The 20,874-nt window shown below is 39.0% G+C and overlaps 1 long non-coding RNA gene across 1 annotated transcript in view; it reads right to left on the bottom strand.

Annotated features, from left to right (window-relative positions):
- Positions 1–1,768: 1,768 nt before the first annotated feature.
- Positions 1,769–20,874, bottom strand: part of LOC140514878 (uncharacterized) — a 49,375-nt gene continuing 30,269 nt past the window's right edge. Inside the window, exon 3 of the long non-coding RNA XR_011970763.1 lies at positions 1,769–2,254. This is a non-coding gene — a long non-coding RNA (uncharacterized lncRNA). The remainder of the gene's footprint in view (positions 2,255–20,874) is intronic.

The raw sequence follows: 20,874 nt of genomic DNA, 5'->3' as shown, positions 1-20,874 counted from the left end.
TTCTCATTTGAGTATGCATTGGGCTAGATGGTATCCAAAATCATTTCCTCTTAGATTCTATAGTTCTGTGAATGTAGCTAAGCAGTGCATGACTGTTCAGTAGGGTAGGATGTGGTGACTGGAATCTACTTGTATAATATACTATAAATAAGAAGAATTACAAATTTGAGATGGATTCTGCTTTATTTTTGCTATTGTACTAATAAATCTCAAAGATTATAACTTACATCATCATTGAAGAGTATTAGTAAACTGAGGTCTCATGATTAAATTTAGGCCCATTCTTTTGATCAGTGTGGCCAAATTAGAATTTTCTACAATAAAGCTATTCAGTTCTTTATTTTTATTGATGCTTGGTCACCATCTTTTAGTGGTAATGATTATAAACCTACATCCTGCCTTTATTTGCTTATGAGTGTGTCCATCTGACTTGTTTCAATCCTGGATTCCCTTTTTATTTCATTAGGGACAGCACTTACAGGCTGAAATCTTGGACTTTTCTGAGTTCTCTGAATTTTCTCTAAAGACACATTATTGGAATTCTTTCTATTTTCTTTTCCTAGGCTTCATGTTGTGGAAGGTAACTGACTATTTGCTTTTGCCAGTTTTTCTTTGATTTATGGCATTGAAATATATCCAGTTTAATATACGTGACCACAGTCTCATTTACAAGGTTCTTCTTCTTTTCCATCTTTAGAATCCTCTTATATTTCCTCATAGAGCTGTTTTATTCCAAAGCATTATGCTTCCTTTTAAAAATAGGCTCAAACTGTCTTCATTGAGGAGTTCTTTCTCAAATGGGTTTTTTGATTGATTATCAAATAAACCATCTGTATATTGGCCTTCTTTGATTGGCACACAATTCCTTGGCTTAAGGTACCTGAATTTCCTCTACCTTCTTATATTGTTCCCACTAAAGTTTCTATGTTTTTCATCAACTTTAAATACAGAAAGGAATGTGAAAGAAAGTGGAATTATGGTTAGGTTCAATATAACATGTAATTCTCATATTACAAATGTCATGGAAGACAACAGTGTTCTTGGAAAAAAATTAACATATATTACAAAGCTACATCAGACTAGAAACTAACATGTCAGAGAGCAGTTGTGGGTCACATAATCCTAAATGGAAAATTTTTCCCAAATAGTTTTTATTTTTCAGCGTGGGACATTGGTGTAGGATTCTAGAAGTGGAATTAGGAATGAATACAAAATTTGACTTGGAAGTTTATCAGATAATAGTCAGGTTATTGAAATTATTTTTACTTAGTAGGTGAAGAAATTTATTTAAGATTGCCTGTAGCATTTATTGTTTAATGTGTCAGTTGAAATTTGGTCACTACACTTCTTGATGAGTTAAACTTGGATTTTCCTCATCAGCATTCTCTAGAATCTATCAGCTATTTTTTACACCCCCCCACCCCACCAATATGTCAAGGAAATTGTCTTCTCCTATTTCTAAAGTATAGTATGGAGGTTTTAAAAGTCACTTGCTTTTCTGTGAAGCCTATGATCCTTAGATTATCTTTGCACATTCTTTTACTTTTTTTAAGGTCAGTCAACTTGGCTTGTATAATGCCATAGTGTAGAACTGATATACTCTTCTAATACTGCTTCCTTTTCAGTCTGTCCTGTCCAGTTTTCTTCCACTACTGTAACCTTGAATACCAAACAATAGCCCTCTTCTGACGCTCTCCTCCCCCCCTCCCAAAAAAAACCCAACAATCCTTGAACATGTTGGACTAAGCCAGATTTAGAATGAGTCTATAACAATGGTTTCTTCAAATATTTTAAGGGCTGTGGCCTTGAGTAGAAGAACATTAATAAATATTTGTTGCTACAAGAAGGTTAGATTTATTCATCTTGACTCCATAGACAGAACTGGGAGCAGTCGGTAGAAATTAGAGACACACAATTAGGCTTGCCACAAAATAATAATAACAATAACAGCAACAACATCAACATTAATATCAGTGATAATAATAAACCTTCCCACCAAGTAGATATCCAGCAGTGGAACAGTTTGCCTTGAGGAGGTTTGTGTGTCTTCCTTCACTGTGTCGTTGTTCATCCTTCATTCTGGAAGAGGACCAAGGACATCATCAGGATGATGTCTTGACTTGCACAGGAATTGGATTAAGTGAGGCAGAGCTTTGCAAGGTCATCAGCCTCACTCTCTCCTCCAGTCATCAGAGGCCGGTAACAAGACAAGAGTCAAGGTGACTGATGATGGTCCAGTGCCTTCACTCTAGATCTTCAGAAACAGATGGAATAAACGTTTGTTAGATAATGTGTATTGTAGAGGAGGTTTTGGCTTGTTATAGTTTAGATGAAATGGCTTCTGAGTTCCTTCCAACTATAAGCTTCTGTGATTTTGAAATACAAGGAAATAGGCATATGAGTTGGTAGTTATTGATTTCTTTTCCACTATCTTTTTTGAGGGAAAAATTAATAATAATAATAATAAGTTAACATTAAAATTTTATAAACATTTTCTAGACAAGCACATTTTTTTCCTTTCAACAACTCTATGAAGCAGATAAAATTATCCCTATTTTAAAGATGAGAAAAATGAGGCTGAGAAAAGTTAAATGACTTTCCCAGTCTTTCACAGCTAGTAAGTGTCTGAGGAAGGATTCAGACTCAGCTCTTGCTGACTCTAAGCCCAACACTCTTTCCATGGTGGCTCCTAGTTGCTAACTTATATAAGTATTCTCAGTGTTTATAAGATTTCATTTTTTTCTGTTTCTAATTAGCTTGGTCTTAAATAGCATTCTTACAATTTCACCTAAGAATGCCTAGATTGAGATGTTCAAGTCTAAATGTGTAAAATATCAAGTGTGTGTGTGTGTGTGTGTGTGTGTGTGTGTATGTATGTGTGTATTTTTTCTTTTACTTGTTTCATCTAAGAATAAACTTAGGATGACATGGTTTAGTTGGATCCCATGGCATGCTTTTTTCTGGCTTGTTTTTGCTTTCTGTTGTTTCATGAGGTGATACTCCATTTTATACCAAACTCCTCTCTTGCATCTTAGAAGTAAATAAGTCTGTCCTGTCAGTCAATATTGTCTTTGCCTTGCACTCTTTGAACTGGGCAAGGAAACCTGTGTTTGTTGGCTAGGGTGCTTTCTGTTCTCTTGTCCTTTGAATAACTGCTTTATATCAGATAGAATTTTGTAGGGAATGGGAATAATTAAGGTTAATGTATTTCTTTCTCCTCCCCCACTCCCAGCACAGACAATTCATTTGGAGAGGTCAGGTTGAAATTGTTACAACTGTAAGCAATGTCTTCTTTGTTTCTTCATCTTCTCTTCTGATTTGATGTTAATTTTGATCTCTATTCAAAATAGTATTCTGTTTTCACGCAGTCAACTGATTCTTGTATGAATCCCTCATTTCCATTCTGGTATGATATGTAGCTATAGATATAGGTAAGTATATATATGTGTGTGTGTGTGTGTGTGTGTGTGTGTGTGTGTGTGTGTAGATAGATGGATAGATAGATAGATAGATAGATTAGATAGATAGATAGATAAATGGTTGTTGACCTTCATCTTCAAAGAGGACCAAAATGACATCTCCATTGTAAAGTGAAATTTCAGTGTGTCTGACTGTGGCTGATCAGACCAATATGAGCTCAGAATGCTCTATCACAGGTTGGGCAAAAATAGTCCATATGAATATTTGGGGTGGATATCCCAAATTTGCGCACTCTGTATTTACTTTGTGCTGTCTCAGTTCTGCTTTGTTCAAAGAGCACAGCACACCATGTTGAGCGGTCCTGTGCCAGTGTCTCCCGTGTTGCACAGTCAAATCCAAAGTTCTTGAGAGAGACGTTGAGAGTGTCCTTGTATTGTTTCTTCTGGCCATCATCTGATCTTCTGCCCCATACAAGTTATCTATAAAATAGTGTTTTTGGCAAGTGTACATTTTGCACACAAAATATGTCTGTACACAACGTTTATAGACACTGTTAGTCATGAGAGCTTATCGAAAATTATGCCAAAATTTGGTTGCCCAGAGAAGTTCATCAATATTGTACGTCAATTTCATGATGGCATGTTTGCTGGGTTCTGGATAATGGACAAAGCTCTCATGCTTTCCCAGTTACCAGTGGTGTGAAACAGGGCTATGTGCTTGCTCCCATGCTTTAGCATGAAGTTTTCTGCCATGTTGACAAATGCTTTCAATGAGGATGAACACAGCATCAAGGTCAACTACTGTACTGATGGTAAGTTCTTCAATTTGAAGGTTGTTAGATAGATAGATAGATAGATAGATAGATAGATAGATAGATAGATAGATAGATATAGAATTAGATAAATGTCTGTGACTCATAGAGGAGCTGTCACCGATTTGGATGAAGTTTGTTTGTCCAAGATCTATCAACTCTCTCTTGAAGAGAGTAGATAGGATAGAAAGATGTGAGGCTGAGTAGACTACAAATATTTGTCCTATTTAATTTTTTATGCCTGAGTTATGTCTTCCAACACACTTTTTTTCACTTTTTTCCACATTTTTTGTTGTTTTCCCATAATTATCTTTTCAATGAAGTCACTAAACACTAACAAATATGTGGACTAGGCTTGAAGGATTTGCTAAATAATGTCAGAAATGTTTACTCCTCCAGGATCCTGTCAAGTTCTTTTCAGATCTCTTTTATTCTCTGCAATAGATAGTGGCATATAACCTCCCACTACCTTCAAGATGATTTTTAAAAAATTATGCTAATCATGGGCCCTTCAAGGTGAGATGAACCGGTATTTTTAAAAATGATATTTCTTGTTGCCTTTGAAGGTTTATAAAACAAAGTCTACCAGTTCTTTTTATGAGAAGAGTTCTCTCCAAGGATAATATGTGAGCTACCTCTCCACTTAGCTGCTGCTTTCTTATATTTTCTGGCCTCATTGTCAAGAAAAAGTCAATATTGATGATTTTTTCCCCTAATTTTGTGCCTATTTGTTGATCATTAGACAAATAGCTCACACTTAGAATACTAGCAAATACAGCCATGAGTGCTAAACACCTTTGATTCTTACCACTCTCTGTCTTCTTTTCTATAGTGGAAGTGGAAGGAGGCTGCGAGGCACCTGGAAGCCATTTTGTATGTTTCTTTGCTTTATGGGTTGTCATGGCAAAGGAATTCATCACTATGATGTCCAACCAATTGGTGATAACTCTTGGTATTCTTAGTTTGTTGCTATGACTTTCTAGCATGGTAGTACTTCTCCAAGCCTGTGTTTGAAGACTGAGCATCACTTTTCCCCCATGATGAGGCATTGGAGGAGATCGTCAGGAGGTGGCTTGGGTCACACGGTTAGTCATGACTAGAACAATGACTTAAAAGTGAATCTCTTGACTCCAGGAGTAGAGTTCTTTCTGCTCTGCCACACTTCCTTTGAAAATAAAACACTTAATTGAATACAAACAATTAAGCTATGACTTCAGTAATAAACTGGGCTAATTTTGATTCTAACTCCCCAAACAGATATTTTGAGAAATACAAGTTTCAAATAAATTCCAGATATTGAGAAGTTTTATTATGAATTTTAGCCTGAGATTCAGGAAAATGAGGTTTGAACCCCAGATTTGATACTAGCAGTAGGATCATAGGCTAGTTAACCTCTCCAAACCTTATTTTATTCACTTTTAAATTGAAATCATAGTTCTCTCCTTACATTCTGGGGATGTTGTGGAGAATGTACTTTTCAAATTGTAAAGCCCTGTGGCAGTGTGAGCTCTCATGGTGACACCATGTGTACTTTTAAAATTAGGAATATTTTACAAGCATGACACCAGAAGATGTGGGAAGCTTGAGGATGAAAGCTTAAATGATCATCTGTCAGTTTCCATTTCCTTTAGAAAACTTCATGTTAATTGAAGACTATTACCTAAGGAAACCATACTCTTGGTATCCAAGAGCATGGTATCTTAAAATGTATATTTTTCTAAACTCAACATTAAATGATTTCAAGTAAAGTTCAAACAGTCCTCCCTGCCCTTATTACCCAAAATGGAACAATGGAAAGAATGCTGGGTTTGGAGCCAAAGATCCTGAGTTCGAATTCTGATTCTGTTCTTTATAACCTGTGTGACCTTGACAAATCATTTCATCACTGTGGACAATCCCTTATAGCTCAACATCTGTGGTGCTATGTATGCTCTATAATTCTAACTCTTATGTAATCTTTACCAAGCTAGTAAGAATCAAGAGCAGCTAGGTGGCACCATAATGCATAGAGCACTGAGCTTGGAGTCAGGAAGACTCATCTTCCTGAATTCAAATCTGACCTCAGACATTTACTAGCTGTGTGACCTTGGGCAAATCACTTAATCCCATTTGCCTCAGCTTCCTTATCTGCAAAATGAGCCAAGAAGGAAATGGCAAAGCACTCCAGTACCTTTGCCAAGAAAATCCCAAATAAAGTCACAAAGATACTGAAATGACTCAACAATGCAGTACCAATCCAAGCTGAGTGAATGCCACTGAAAGGTTCCCCCAATCTCCATCATTTTCAAAATAGCTGTTTAGAGAAGAAAATCATATTTGCCATAGAAACTGACAGGTACAGTTTTATACATTCTCTCTCTCTCTCTCTCTCTCTCTCTCTCTCTCTCTCTCTCTCTCTCTCTCTCTCTCCCTCTCTCTCCCTCTTTCTCTCATCTCTTACACACACACACACACACACACACACACACAGAGTTTCATGTACAAATACATCAAATTCAACAGGAAAACAAGAGGGGATGAGGATAAGTGGGATTGAATGAAAGGATAATACTGAGGGGAAAAGAGTCACAAACAAAACAAACTCCTTGATTTTGGTAAAAAGGGAGAGAAGAATTAGAATTTAAGGGAATATAAAAACACTGAAGTCCAAGAGTTACATCAAGTTTCTAGTAAAACACTCTCCCAAATTTGCATTTATCAGAAACATCTGATGGTTTGGGAAAATAGGAAGGCCTTGGAGTCCTGAGGTTGTATCAGTTGATTAGATGACAGTGTCAGATATTTGGAGGGTATAGAGACAGGGCAGATAGTATGTTCTGGTGGTCTCCCATCTCCTCAGACGTAATAGAGTCACGGACTCCTATTGCAACAGTGTGAGTAGTCACGTAGCCAGATGAATTCTGGGACAGGGCAAGACACGAGGGGAAAGCTAGGGGAGAAGGCTCTTCTGGTTGTGCTAAGGATTCCTGCTGGGGAAGTGTGTGGTGGTTTGGGTGCATCTTGGGGCTGAATGGGGAAGATATTTTTACTTAGAATCCATTGTTTTCTTCAAAACTCTACTCAAGAATTTCCTTCCACATAAAGTCTTTCCTGATGCCTCCAGTTACCAATGCCTTCCCTAGCATAAATTTATCTTATTTTTATTGTGTGCATATACACACATATACATACACCATGACATCCCTAGCCTCTTCTTCCACAACTCTCCTCCATCTTGATGCTGGAAGACCAAGAGTTTGAAGTCACTGCAGAACCCAGAGAGACTGAAACCCTTGAAGAAAAACTTCCGGAAGACTAGAAAGAGAATTGAAGAAGACAAGACCGAAAGTTTCTCTCGTTATCACCAACTCCACTCCCTTCCCTCAGTGTGTGCGCTGATCCCCACCAATCAAGGAAGAGGCCTGTGACAGTGAGTTTGGGGACTGGCATTATATGTGTCTGTATACACACATATAACATATATATGTATGTATGCACATGTTTATATGCATAGTGTCTTACCTGATAGAATGGAAACTCCTTGAGAGCAAGGATTGTTTCATTTTTGTTTTTATGTCCCTAGCACCTAGCATGGTGCTTGGCACAAAGTGTGTGTGTTACTCCTTTGATGCCAAAGAAGACCATGCCATCAGAGAAATGATGACATGACTTGTACTTGACTTTGTTTTGAGTGAGGGAGGGCTGTGTAGGTCACCAGCCGCACTGCTCCTCCAGAGTCATCTGAATCCAGTGACCAGATATTCATCAGGATGACTGGAGATGACTCAGGATGAGACAATTGGGGTTAAGTGACTTGCCCAAGGTCACACAGCTAGTGAGTGTCAAGTGTCTGAAGTGAGATTTGAACTCAGGTCCTCCTGACTCCTGCACTGATGCTCCACTGTACCACCTAGCTGCCCCTTGGCACAAAGTATATGCATAATAAATGCATGTTGACTGATAGGTGACTGAGAATCTCTTAGAACTAAAAGGCTTTATCTTCCTTCCTTCCTTCCTTCCTTCCTTCCTTCCTTCCTTCCTTCCTTCCTTCCTTCCTTCCTTCCTTCCTTCCTTCCTTCCTTCCTTCCTTCTCTCTCACTCCTTTCCTTGCTCTCTCTGTCTCTGTCTCTTCTTTATCTCTCTCACTGTCTCTCTGTCTCTCTCTGTCTCTGTGTCTCTGTTTGTCTCTGTTTCTCTCTCTGTGTCTGTCTGTCTGTGTCTCTGTCTCTCTCTGTCTCTGTCTGTCTGTCTGTCTCTCTGTCTCTGTCTCTGTCTCTCTCTCTCTCTCTGTCCCCACCTCCCACAGTGCCATGTCAGAAGACTTTCTACTACACTGATTTCATTCTGCAAAGGTGAATGGAGTGGCCACCTACAAAAATCACACACCTTTAGAAGTATTGAAGGAAAAGAAACAACATTCTTTTCAATCTTTTAGGAAATAGAACTCCTGTCCCAGCTCTTAGGTGATTAAATAACAGTGTCTTCAAGGACTCTTAACCATTTGTCATTTTCCCTTAAGTTAAATTACTCTTCTCTCATTATAAAGACATTTCCTATGCTGATTTATTCATATATTGAAATAGTTCATATTTACATTATATGTTAAAGTTTTCAAAACATCTCTGTTGTGATACCAACACTGCCATAGTTATAATCATCATTGTCATCATCGTCATCATTTATTGACACTTTCTGGTCTTCCACTAGCTCACTGTTTAACTTTTGAGCTTTGTGGTTGTACATCTGGGTAGCATTTTCAATCACTGGGCTGTAAATTTTACTGCTTATAAACCATTCCCATCACTTCCTTCAGAACAGATGTTTCTTTTTTTCATTTATTTAATTATTAATATTCTCAAAGTGTTGCTTTTATTACTTCATTTAAATAGTTTAGCAAAATATGATATCCAAAATATATCTTGAAATTCTATTTGTTTTCATTTAATTTTTTCCAAACAAAAATATTCACGATGCCAACCATGTAGTATATTCTATTTTGTAAGTCCCTCGGGGTCTCCTTGTCAATTGTTTTCACAATTGGTCCTCTCTATTTTGCTTGATTATAATGTCTATTGTACCACCTGTCACAGAGCTCTGCATGCCACACCATAAGTATTAAAGACTTTATTTCATTGCTGACTCTGGAGTTCATTTTGGTTTGGTTTGCTCTAAATCTGAGTTTAGTTTCTCAACCAATATTCAAGGTGTTCTCTTTCCTACATACCCTGAAGTGTTTTTCTTCTGAAAGAACTCAGAGTCCTGCTCAGACATACTTTTGAGGGGCCTCTGTGAGAAGGGAAATTATTTGATTGGTTCTCCCTGCTAGTTCTCCGCTTGAACAGTGAAACAGTATATGCTGATGAGCTACAGATGTGAATGACTCCTTCCTCCATCTTCCCCCAGATTTTCTTCTGGATTTCAACTTTGCTCCAGGAAGACAATCACTAACCTGTAGCCAGCAGCCTTCATGGTCACCTTCAAGTCTGTCTTCAAGTTCTGCTAGGAACATAGAATAGTTGCCAAATGTACTTGAATATATGGGATAATATTTCATTTGTGATGGATTTGGGATAAATAACAGCTTTGGTGGCAATGGAAAGGGAGGTGCTTCTGCACTCCTTTCTATAGAAACGTAGAAGGATATTCAAGTTACAGTGGTTAATATAAGTTAGTTTCCCAGAAGACTGAGGTTTTCTTAATAGGTATCACATTTTAGTGGAAAATTGCTAGTTATAACCAGGCATAGACAACAAAAGACTATAAAGGACAAAATTATCTACAGTTAAATTTTTTCACCAACAAAATAAATGCAGCTAAAATTAACAGAGAAGATATGGATTGAGAGATATTTGCTTGTACATTACTAATACTAGCTGATATTTTAATAATAATAATTTAATGCTAATACTAGCTGATAATTTTTAAACTCAGAAAAACTAGTCTACTCACAAGACATTAAGAGAAGACAGAGGGTTTTAGAGTTTGAGATTTACAAAAGCTTGTATTCATTTATTCCAAACTTTTGGAAGGGGGATGTGAAGTAGATGTGTCTAAGACTAATTTCAACTCTAATTCCAAACTTCTTGATACATACACACACACACACACACACACACACATACACACACATTCACACACAGATATGTGTATATGTACTTATATACATACATACATATACATATATGTATGTATTTGTATGTATGTGTATATATATACAGATGCACACATACAATATATGCATATGTATATATATATGTATATATATATATATATATATATATATATACATGTATATATATATATATATGCATGTGTATGTGTGTGTATGTGTATATGGGTCACCCAGAAAAAAAATTAGAAAGAACATTCAGACAAGTGATTCCCAGAAGGAAAACTCAGGGGGTGGTCATATCTCTAGGGACTAACTGCAGCAGGAAAGGGCTTATTTCTTCCACCACATACAAGCCACTCTCTCATTCTTTGTTTCACCTCCTTCCATTTGCCATGACTCAAAGGGTTGTCCAACAAATGGGAGAAGGAAGAAGGGAAGAAAAGTGGGGAATAGGGGCATAGCGAAGAGGAGGGAGGGGAGGAAGAGGAGAAAGAGGAAGAAGAGGAGAAGGAGGAGGAAGAGCCAGCATGCCAACAAAGCTATTGCTGTTGGATGAATATGGGCACCAAGTAGGGAAGAAGTGATGCTGACCTTCAACTGAAAGGACAGAGGGCTGAACAGTGGATGAGTAAGAAGCTTTCTCTCTGGCCCTGGACTTGGTGTTAATTCCATTCCAATCTCCAATAACGGTGAATGAGCCTGATAAGTACTGATTGGAGTATCATAGAGATTAATCAGTGGATGAACCACTTGAGAAAGCAGTTGGAGGGCAACATAGACATGCATAAATCATAAGCTACACCTGGACACAATTGACCTAAGCTGAATATGTGCTAATGGAAGGTGCAGTTAGAGGTCTCAGACAGTAACAGAGCAATTAGAATGTTATGCAAGTCCCCCAAGTGTCTGTCCTGAACTTTCTTCTCTTCTCTTTCTATACTATCTCATTTGGTAATTTCATCAGCTCTCATGATTCTCAGTTCTACATACATAACCATAACCTCTCTTGGGAGCTCTAGTCTCTCTTCATCAATGATCTTTTGGATATCTCAAATAGCATGGACTGTGGGAACCTCAAACTCAACATGTCCAGAACAGAATAGATTGATTCTATTTCCCCTAAACCCTTTTACTCTATTTGATTGTGCTACTTTGGATTCTAGGGTTATGAAAAGCACTACTTGCAGTCAAATTACATTAAATTCCATTATGCCATGCCCATAGGATGAAGTTCTGCCAAATTGTAAGAGGTAAAAAAAGAGGAAGGGATTTTCCTAGTTGAGAATGTTCTGGATCCAAGATACCAATTGGCTGTATCTTCATAATATCCCTTCCCCACGTACCAGACTGATAATGAGCACCAAAACTCAAAAGAAATCTGAGATAAGGGTAGTTCTCTGAGAACCATAGGTTGCTTATCATTGGAGCTCCCCCTGTTCTGGAGGAATAAATGGGAGAATGGTCACTCCTGACCTGATTAAGCCGATTAACAAACATTTATTAAAAGTCTACTATTTAGGAAGCATGGAGCTAGGAACCAGGCACACAAATAATATAATCCCTGCCCTTGGGGTGCTTGCATTCAATGAATAGAATCATTGCCCAACCCATGTATTAAGCATTTACTTTGTGAGTTAGGCATTGTGCACTTAATAAATACTTGTTGATTGATTAATTGATAGGATCCTGCAATTAGACAGCAGCAGCAGCACCCATCTAAGCTGAGATGGATATGTAACGGTGAAAATTTTCAATTAATGAAAGAAAAGTTTTATTCATGAAAAGGTATCCATTTGATCTGGCATATTAGGTAAAGTCTACAGACCTAGGGAAGATTAGACTGTGAGCTAGCAGGAATTTTAAAGAAAATATACAATGTGACTAAGAGCACTGATATTCTTCTCTTTCAGGTTCCTAATATCTACTTCTTGGGTTACTATGAAATGCTTTGTCATCAGTCATTAATAAATTAACAAATCTTTATAATGTCTCACACTACACAAAGCATCATGAAAGGTACACAGCGATGAATACGGGTCTTTCCTTCAAGTAGTGTAAATTTCAGGATACCAGTCTGGCTCTTTGTCAGCAAGAGGGTTCATGGGATGGGTAGTTTCTCTTGACTTGATGGGGGAACAAAAACGTTCCCCTGTCTTATTTGACTTCTGCCTCCCAGGATCCTTCAGTTCCTTCTGCCAGTTGGGAAAAACTTATTCTTCCCATTAGTTGCCTTGTTGATAAGGGAGGACACTAGTTGTACCTACCTAGTGTGGAAAAGGCTAGTATGTATTTTTAGGTTAGTAATAGATTGCCAAGGACTTGAGGGGTTTTGAACCTGCATGTTCAGAGTCAGGAAATATAGCATGGAGTGGATGGAAGGTTGGCATAGACAGAAAGACCTGAGTCCAATCCAGCAGTGAGACTATGGGAAAGACATTTACCCCGTCAGTGCCCCAGGCAACTCCCCAGCCTGGAAGTCAGAGATAGTTGCCAATTTCCATCATGGAAGGGAATTCTGTATCCTCATGAAATCATAGGTGTGGGCCAAACGCCACACTCACAGGGTTCAGAGCTACAAGGATCCAGTCATATTCTTGTGGCTCCTTACAAATTGTAAAGGTTGTCAGGGGTTAAATGTCTCATTTTAGAGGTAAGGTCACTGAGACTCTGAAAGGTGATTTGCTCACAATCATCCATCTAGTAATCAATAGAAGCAGAATTTGTAACCAGGTCTTCTAACTATTGCAATTTTTTAAAAGACACTGAAATGATCTTCAGCTTCCAGTTGTTGCAAGTGTAGATTTAGGAAAGATGGAGCTTTTATTTGTTAGCTTCATGAGGCTTGGATCTATGCCTTCTTCTACTTTTGTATCCCTTACAAAGCCCAATCCATAATGGAGGTTGATTCATTATTCTTAGGTTGCACAGTAGAAAGAGCACTGGATTTGGAACCAGGAAGATTCCTCTTCCTGTGTGACCCTGGGCAAGTCACTCCACCCTGTTTGCCTCAGTTTCCTCATCTACAAAATGAACTGTTGCAGAAAATGGCAAACCACTCCTGAATCTTTGCCAAAAAAACCCCAAATGGGGTTTCCCTTTAGTTTCTTGATGAAAATGTTTCCAGAAGTCCATGTGACAGAATAAAATGATCCCACTGGAATGTAAAGTCCTTGAAAGCAAGGGCTGTTTTTGCCTTTCGCTGTATGCCCTCCGCTGAGCACCATGCATGACATACAATAATGATAGTATCCATACCCAACATTTACATAGCAGTTAAAGTTTTGCAAAGTGCTTTGCGATGATTACTTTTTTATCTTCACACCCACCATGGGAAGTAGGCAGCATTATTATCTCCATTTTATACTTGAATCTGAGGAAGGCAGAGGCTAAGTGACTGACCCATGGTCCTATGGCTAAGGAGTGTCTGAGACTGGATGGGAACTAAAGCCTTCCTAACTCCAGGTCCAGGACTCTGTCCCACATACCACCTAAGTACATCAGAAGCGTTTAATAAATACTTCTTGGATGATTGATTGTAATGCATGTGAGACTTCACAGGGAAATTCAACATAAGGGTAGTTTGATTTGTATAGAAAATATTCAGATAAATTAAGAGCTTAAGTTATACCTTAAGAGCTATAAAACTATTAAGTATCATTGCTATGTGTACATGTTGAAAGTCCCCAAGTAAAATGTAAGCTCCTCCCCCACCCAGACTTTCAGCTCAAAACTTTGCCTCATATTTCAGTGGAGAAATAGAAATCACTCTCTGAGAGCTCCTTTTTTTCCTCTCCTAAGCCTGCATCATTCAGACATCTTCTATGGTCTCCTCCTTCACCCTGGTCTCAAATGAAATAGTGGCTCTTCTTCTAGACAAGGCACACTCCTTCACTTTCACCCTTGATCCCCTCACCTCCTGGCCTCTCCAGCAAACCATTCCCACTGTCAACCCCACTTTATATTTTAAACTTAACCTGTCCCTCTCTACTGGTTCTTTCCCTGTGGCTTACAAGCACACCCATGTTTCCCATGGTAAAAAAATCCCCTTCACTTGATCTTTCCTTCATGTCTATGTATCACACAGTATCTCTCTTCCCCTTCACAACAAAAGCCTTTTAAAAGGCCACCCATAATTCTGCCTTCACTTCCTCTCCTTTCTCTTCTTTTGGTCACTCATGTCTGACTCTTCATGATGCCTTTTTGGTTTTCATTGCAAAGATACTAGAGTGGTTTGCAATTTTCTTTTCTAGCTTATTTTACAGATGAACAAACTGAGGCAAACAGTAAAATGACTTGCCCATGGTCATGCAGCTAGTGAGTGTCTGAAGCTAGATTTGAATTCAGATCTTCCTGTGCCTTATCCACTGTTCTCTCTAGTTGCTCTCATTCCCTTAACCCTCTACAATTTCACATTTGACCTCATAACTCAAATGAAATTGCCTTCTCCAAAGTTTCCAAGTTTCTCTTAACTGGAAAATTGAATGGTCTTTTCTGAGGCCTGCTTGTGTTTGGCTTCTCTGCAGCATGGTACATTGCCAATCATTTCTTCCTCTTGAATCCTTTTTTTGTGACACTGCTCTCTCCTGGTTCTTCTCCTACCTATCTGATGACTCCCTTTCCATCTCCTTTGCTGGTTCTTCATCCGTTTTATAACTTCTAACCATGGATGCCATCCAAAGTCCTCTTCTTGGTCACCTCTTTCTCCTCTATACTATCTCATTTGGATAGTATCTATCTCAGTATCTGCCAGGCCTAGAGGCCTGTGTGGGCTACCCGAGTCTTCTTACCTCACCTCCGAGGTCTTCGGTTGGCCAAAACCGGATGCTCATATGAGAGAAAGGACGTTCCAGAGTCGAACAAGGGTTGAGCTTTATTTCAGGGTCTCGGTTACAAGTGCAGGGGGTTCTTCCTTAGGAGGAAGAGGGGGAGATTTCCTAAGGAGGCTAAGATCTTAAGGGATTGGAAGTAGAAGTACAAGCGGGAAGAGAGGGGGAGGGGAGAGAGGAAAGAAGAGAAGCGGAGCCTACTGTCCTCTTGGCTCCTCACATGCTAAGAGCTTTCAGGCTTCCTCAATCCTACTTAACCTTCAGCCACATAGTTTGCATCTCAATACCGTGCTGTTAGGTAACAATAGTGTGCCCAGATCCGGGACGACCTCGAGGGCAGGGAGACTCCACCCATCACGTATCTCCTGGGGAGAGGTGGAAATACCCGAGCTAGCCGAGCTAGCTCAGTCTGACCTTCTCGAATCCCCACTGTTCATGGAGGGCCTCGTAAGACTCTAAGATTTAGAAGTCCCACTTTTACCCGCCCGAGACCGTCCACACGGATTTGAACTTCCAATCCCAACAAGTATCTATTGGCTTCCATGGGTTCAATGATCAGCATTATGCAGATGATTCCCACATTTGTAGATCCAACTGTAGGTTGTCCTTAGCTAGAGTCACACCTCTCCAAATATCTCTGAGACAGCAAAAACTGGATGTCCCTTAGGCAACTAAAACTCAAAAAGTCCAAAATAGACCCACCATATTGGACTCCTCTTAAGTTTCCCCTAAAACTTTTCTATCACTGTGATGGACGCCACGTTTCTCCCAGTCACTCAGCTTCCAATCTTCACGTCATGCTTTAGTCTTTACTCTCCTTAATCATACATATCTAGACTAGAGGCTTTTAGTCTTCACAGAACATCTCATATATGTTCCCTCTGTTCACTTATCCAGCCACCATTCTGGTTCCAAGTCCTCATCACCTCTTGCCTGGACAACTGCACTAGAATTCTAATTGGTGTCCTGCCTCAACCCTCTTTCTACTCTAACACATTATAATCTGCCAAGATGTTTTTTTTTTTTTTTTTACCAAGTATAGGTCTGAACATATTACCTCATTCCCTCCTAACGTGTCATAACTTGGCTACTTCCCAGCTTTTCAGTATTCTTACACTTTATTGGTGTTCAGTTATACTCAGCTCTTCATTTCCCCATGGGTCAACTGTCCATGGGACTTTTGTGACAAAAATACCGAGGTGGTTTACCATTTCCTGCTCCAGTTTTACGCAGGCAGGGGTTAAGTGACTTGCCCAGGGTCAAACAGCTAGTAAGTATCTGAGACTGGATTTGAACGCTGGTCTTTCCATCTCTAGCCTCAGTGTTCTATCTATTGCACTGCCCTTTTCTTACCTCTAAACACTCTATGATCCAACTATATTGTACTACTTATAGTTCCTTGAACACTACATTCCATCTCTCTTTGCAATGTGCATCCCCTGTGCCTTGAGCATTATGCCCCATCGACTTCACCTCTCAGGTTCCACAGCTTCCTTCAAGATTCAGCTCAAAACCTGCTTTCTGAGGGCCTGTCCTGGTCTGCCCGCATCTCTACCTCCATAACAGCTAAAGCCTTCCCCTTTCAGAGTATCTTCATCTACTCTATGTGTTTCTTTTATGTACCTAGTTACTTACAAAATTGATTCTACCTGTATTTGGTATTACCTCGTTACTTAATTTAATCCCTCATAGTTACAAGTCCTTATATATCTTGTATGTATTTATTTACTGATGTAGTTTCCTCTTCCATGAGAGCAGAGACTATGTTTTGCCTTTCTTTGTATCTCCACTGCTTAGTAAAGTGCCTGACACACAGTAATTGTTTAGTAAATGCTTCTTTACTAGCTAACTGTCTATCACTGGATTTATGCATGAACAAATGGAGACCCAAAGAGACTGTGAGGTGCATTCCAGGATCTGAACCCAGTTGCTGTGTTGTTTCTCTCTGTGGTTCATTAGCAAGCTAGTTAGTTTCTCCAGCCTCCCCCCACGCCCTCTTCAGTAGCTTTTTTCTATCCTTGTATCTTAGTCCCACCTGATGAGGGAGGAGCATGTAAACAGGGATACTCAGCACTAGCCAGAATGGCAAGAGCTGGGCAAAATTTTAAGGTCTGTTAGCAACATATTTTCAGAGGGTGGGGATTTTTTGTTAAAGTTGTGTACAAAGCTTTAATCAAATCACTTCTGACTTTAAATGCTAATTAGGTTATGACATACTGACTATAAAGGAAAGTTGACTGGCTCTGCATGTAATAATTTGGGCCTTTAAAATAATTGGAGGCTTACTCTGTCAAAAAGTCCCCAGGATTCAGCCTAAAGGGTCTTCCCTCTGATCGTAGGGCCCTCCTCAATCCAGCTTTCATCTCTTTCTTATTGTATTCTTCTGGTGTGTGATATGAAGGAGATGGGGTTGTCTGCCTCCCTATTATGGATCCCACAGAGCTAACCGATCCATTCAGCTGAATGAACAGACACAGCCTCATTGTGTTCCAACAGGTCTGCCTTGGAAATCCAAATAACATCATGGAACAGAGCCCTCCAGAGACACGCCCCAGGATGAACTTCTGAAATGTGACGAAAAGAGATGCCATCACATAAACAATTTCTTCTTCTACTGTATGTCATGATAGCAAAAACTGCTTTGGAAGGACATTTTCAAAAGCCTCTAATGTATCCCAGCCTAGAAAATGAAGTTGGTGGTTTTAAAGAGAGGTCCTCAGATCCCACGTAGTTATGTCCTCATGCTGCCCTTGATGGTGGCTCTGTATATACAAGACTTACTTCTCTTCATTACAAGACAGAACATGGCCAGGGAAATCCTTTCAAGGGGGATTATCTTTTGACATACTGGAGGGAATTTCAGAATAGTCAATCCCAGAACTTGATTCAATTAGACAGTCTTTGATTGTTTTATTTGTTTAAGGAATTCTTGTGTGATTTGTTTGGATGGATTCCCAGATGAATCCTATACCTTTTGGAACAGACCCATCCACAAATCCACAAATTGTAAACTTCTGTAACGTCCACCACTTGTGAGATGTGATGTCCTTTTCATATACTTTATTTAAAAAAAAACATGCAGAACTACAGAATTTTAGTTACATGTGACCTTGGGAAAACTATTTAACTTTGCTGAGCCTCAGTCTCCTCATTTGTAAAAGGAGGGAGTTGAACTAGATGGCTAGTGAGATCCATTTCTATTCTCCACCTGTCATCCTTTGTGTAGTATCAGGGGAAAAAAAAGCTAAAAACCCCAATACATTTTCTAAGGCTAATCATGGACTCCTCATGCAAGATGAACTTTATTTCCTTTGGAGGTTATGTTCTTTGAGATCACTTTTGCTTACTTTAATTTTGTATTTCACTTGCATGCCATAACATCATGTATTTAAAAAGACCTCAAAGTAATCCTCAGATACCAGGTCTAGACTACAGTTCAAGAGAGAGTTTATCTGTATGATTCTTTTAGAACCTTTAGAATAATCTGTTATTTTAAACATATATACACACAAACACATACATATAATATACACATATATGTTCTATATTTGTATATATGCATGCATATATGTTTACATATTTTTCACATGAAGTTTAATAAAACTACTTTATTCCATTACCCCCAAATATTTCTACTTATGGACTTCCTCTGAAGAGAGGAAAAAGAGGTTCTACCTTTCTAATTATCATATTTTTCATGATTCAATATTATGAAAGATTAAAGACTTGAACCCCCTAAGACTCCCATTAGTCAAGAACATTCCTTGTGGGCTCAATTCCACCTCAGAAAATCAGTCTTAGATCTAGAAAGGACCATAGAGGTCAGATCTAACTACCTCATTTTTAACATGAGGAAATGACGCATGCAGTTAAGTGACCTGTCCAAGGTCACACAGTTAGGAAGTGTTTGAGGCATGAGTTGAATACAGGGCTTTCTGATCTGAAGTGTGGCATTCTATTCCCTGTATCATACCTTCTGGAATCCCTTCAGTATTTTTTTCATTTGTGTCCAACTCTTTGTGACCCCATTTGGGCTTTCTTGGCAAAGATACTGGTTTACCATTTCCTCCTCCAATTAATATTACAGGTGAATAAACTGAGGCAAACAGGGTTTAGTGGTTTGTCCAGGGTCACAAAGCTAGTAAGTATCTGCGACCAGATTTGAACTGAGTCCCAGCACTGTATCCACTGAAGCACCCCATTGTGCCCCTCTGGTATCGTTAACTTTCCTTAAAATGCAGTTCAGTACCATCTCCTACATGAAATTTTCTTTGATGTTCCCTGTTGCTAAAACACTCCCTCTTTCTCTTGAATTTTTTTAGTATCATTTTATTAATGTTTTGTATTTTCTAGCTGGTGTAGATGTTGTGTTCTCCCAAGTAGAGGGTAAACTAGTAGGATGAGGCTAGATAGAGTTTCATCTTTACCTTTATTATCTCCAGGACTTTACTCAGTGCTTTAATGTAGCAGGTACTTAATAAATAGTGAATTGTACCTTCTAATAAGAGGAATCCTTTGTATCCTGGAAAGACACAATGTACAGTATAGTAACTGTGATTTCATTGGTACAAGGAACTCCTGGATGAGGCAAAGCAATGAATGATGGCACATTTTGTACTTTGAAAACATGCAATTTATAACTTTAGAGAGTCTCCTAGAACAAGAAGAGACTTTCCCAAGGTTTCACAGACATTGTGTGTCTGAGATAAGACTTGAACCTAGTTCTTCCTATTTCCAAGGCCAACATACCTGGTGTTACTATAGTATGCTGCTTTCATATCTTGGAGATCCAATTATTAAATAATCACTTGGACCCCTAGAATTAATTCACAGATCACAGAATCACATAATTTTAGAGTAGAGTGGGCTTCTGATCCACCCGTACAGGAAAGGAGTCTCCATGGTAATTTCCTCAACCAGTGATGATCTAGTCTTCCAATAAGGGGGGAATCTCTCTTCCTCCCTGAGCAGCCCTTTCCAGTGGACAGCTTGAATAGATAAGATATTTTTCCTGACATTGATCCTAAATCTTCATCTTTCCAACTTCTACCCATTGTTGCTAGTTCTGCCCTCTGGGGCCAACCAGAAGAAATCAAATCCATCATCTGTGTGATAGCCCTTCAAACATTTGAAAACACCTAACTTGTTCCTGTTGGATTTTCTCTTCTCCAGGCCATGCATCCTCAGCCCCTTCAAATGATTCTCATATGCAACAGACTCAGGCTCTCCACCTTATTAGTTGTCATTTTGAGGACACGCTTTAGCAAGTAGATGGTACAGTGGATAAAGTTCATGGCCAGGACTCAGGAAGACTCACCTTCCTGAATTCAAATCTGGCAGACACTGACTAGCTATGTGACCCTGGGCAAGTCACTTAATCCTGTTTGCTTCAGTTGTCTCAACTGTCAAATGAGCTGGAGAAGTAAATGGGAAACCACTCCAGTATCTTTGGCAAGAAAACCCTTAATTGGGCCAAGAAGAGTGGAACATAACTGTAAATGACTGAACAAAATGTGGTGTGACTGGAATTGCACAGAATGCTCCAGTGATGGGTGATGATGGTACAATACAGTAGGATTATTGCCTCTCTCCAGCTGAAAGCTATGCCTCTCTTAATGGTAACCATGGTGACAGGACTTTTGTGGCTACCATGTTGTACTGTTGGTTGATATTGACCTTGTAGTCCCCTAGAGCCCTGAGATTTCTTTCAAGATAACTGTTAGCTC

Source organism: Notamacropus eugenii, chromosome 7 (assembly GCF_028372415.1).
Source record: "Notamacropus eugenii isolate mMacEug1 chromosome 7, mMacEug1.pri_v2, whole genome shotgun sequence".
Classification (NCBI taxonomy): domain Eukaryota; kingdom Metazoa; phylum Chordata; class Mammalia; order Diprotodontia; family Macropodidae; genus Notamacropus; species Notamacropus eugenii.
Note: the sequence above shows the minus strand (reverse complement) of the source record. Positions and strands in the feature narration are given on the sequence as shown.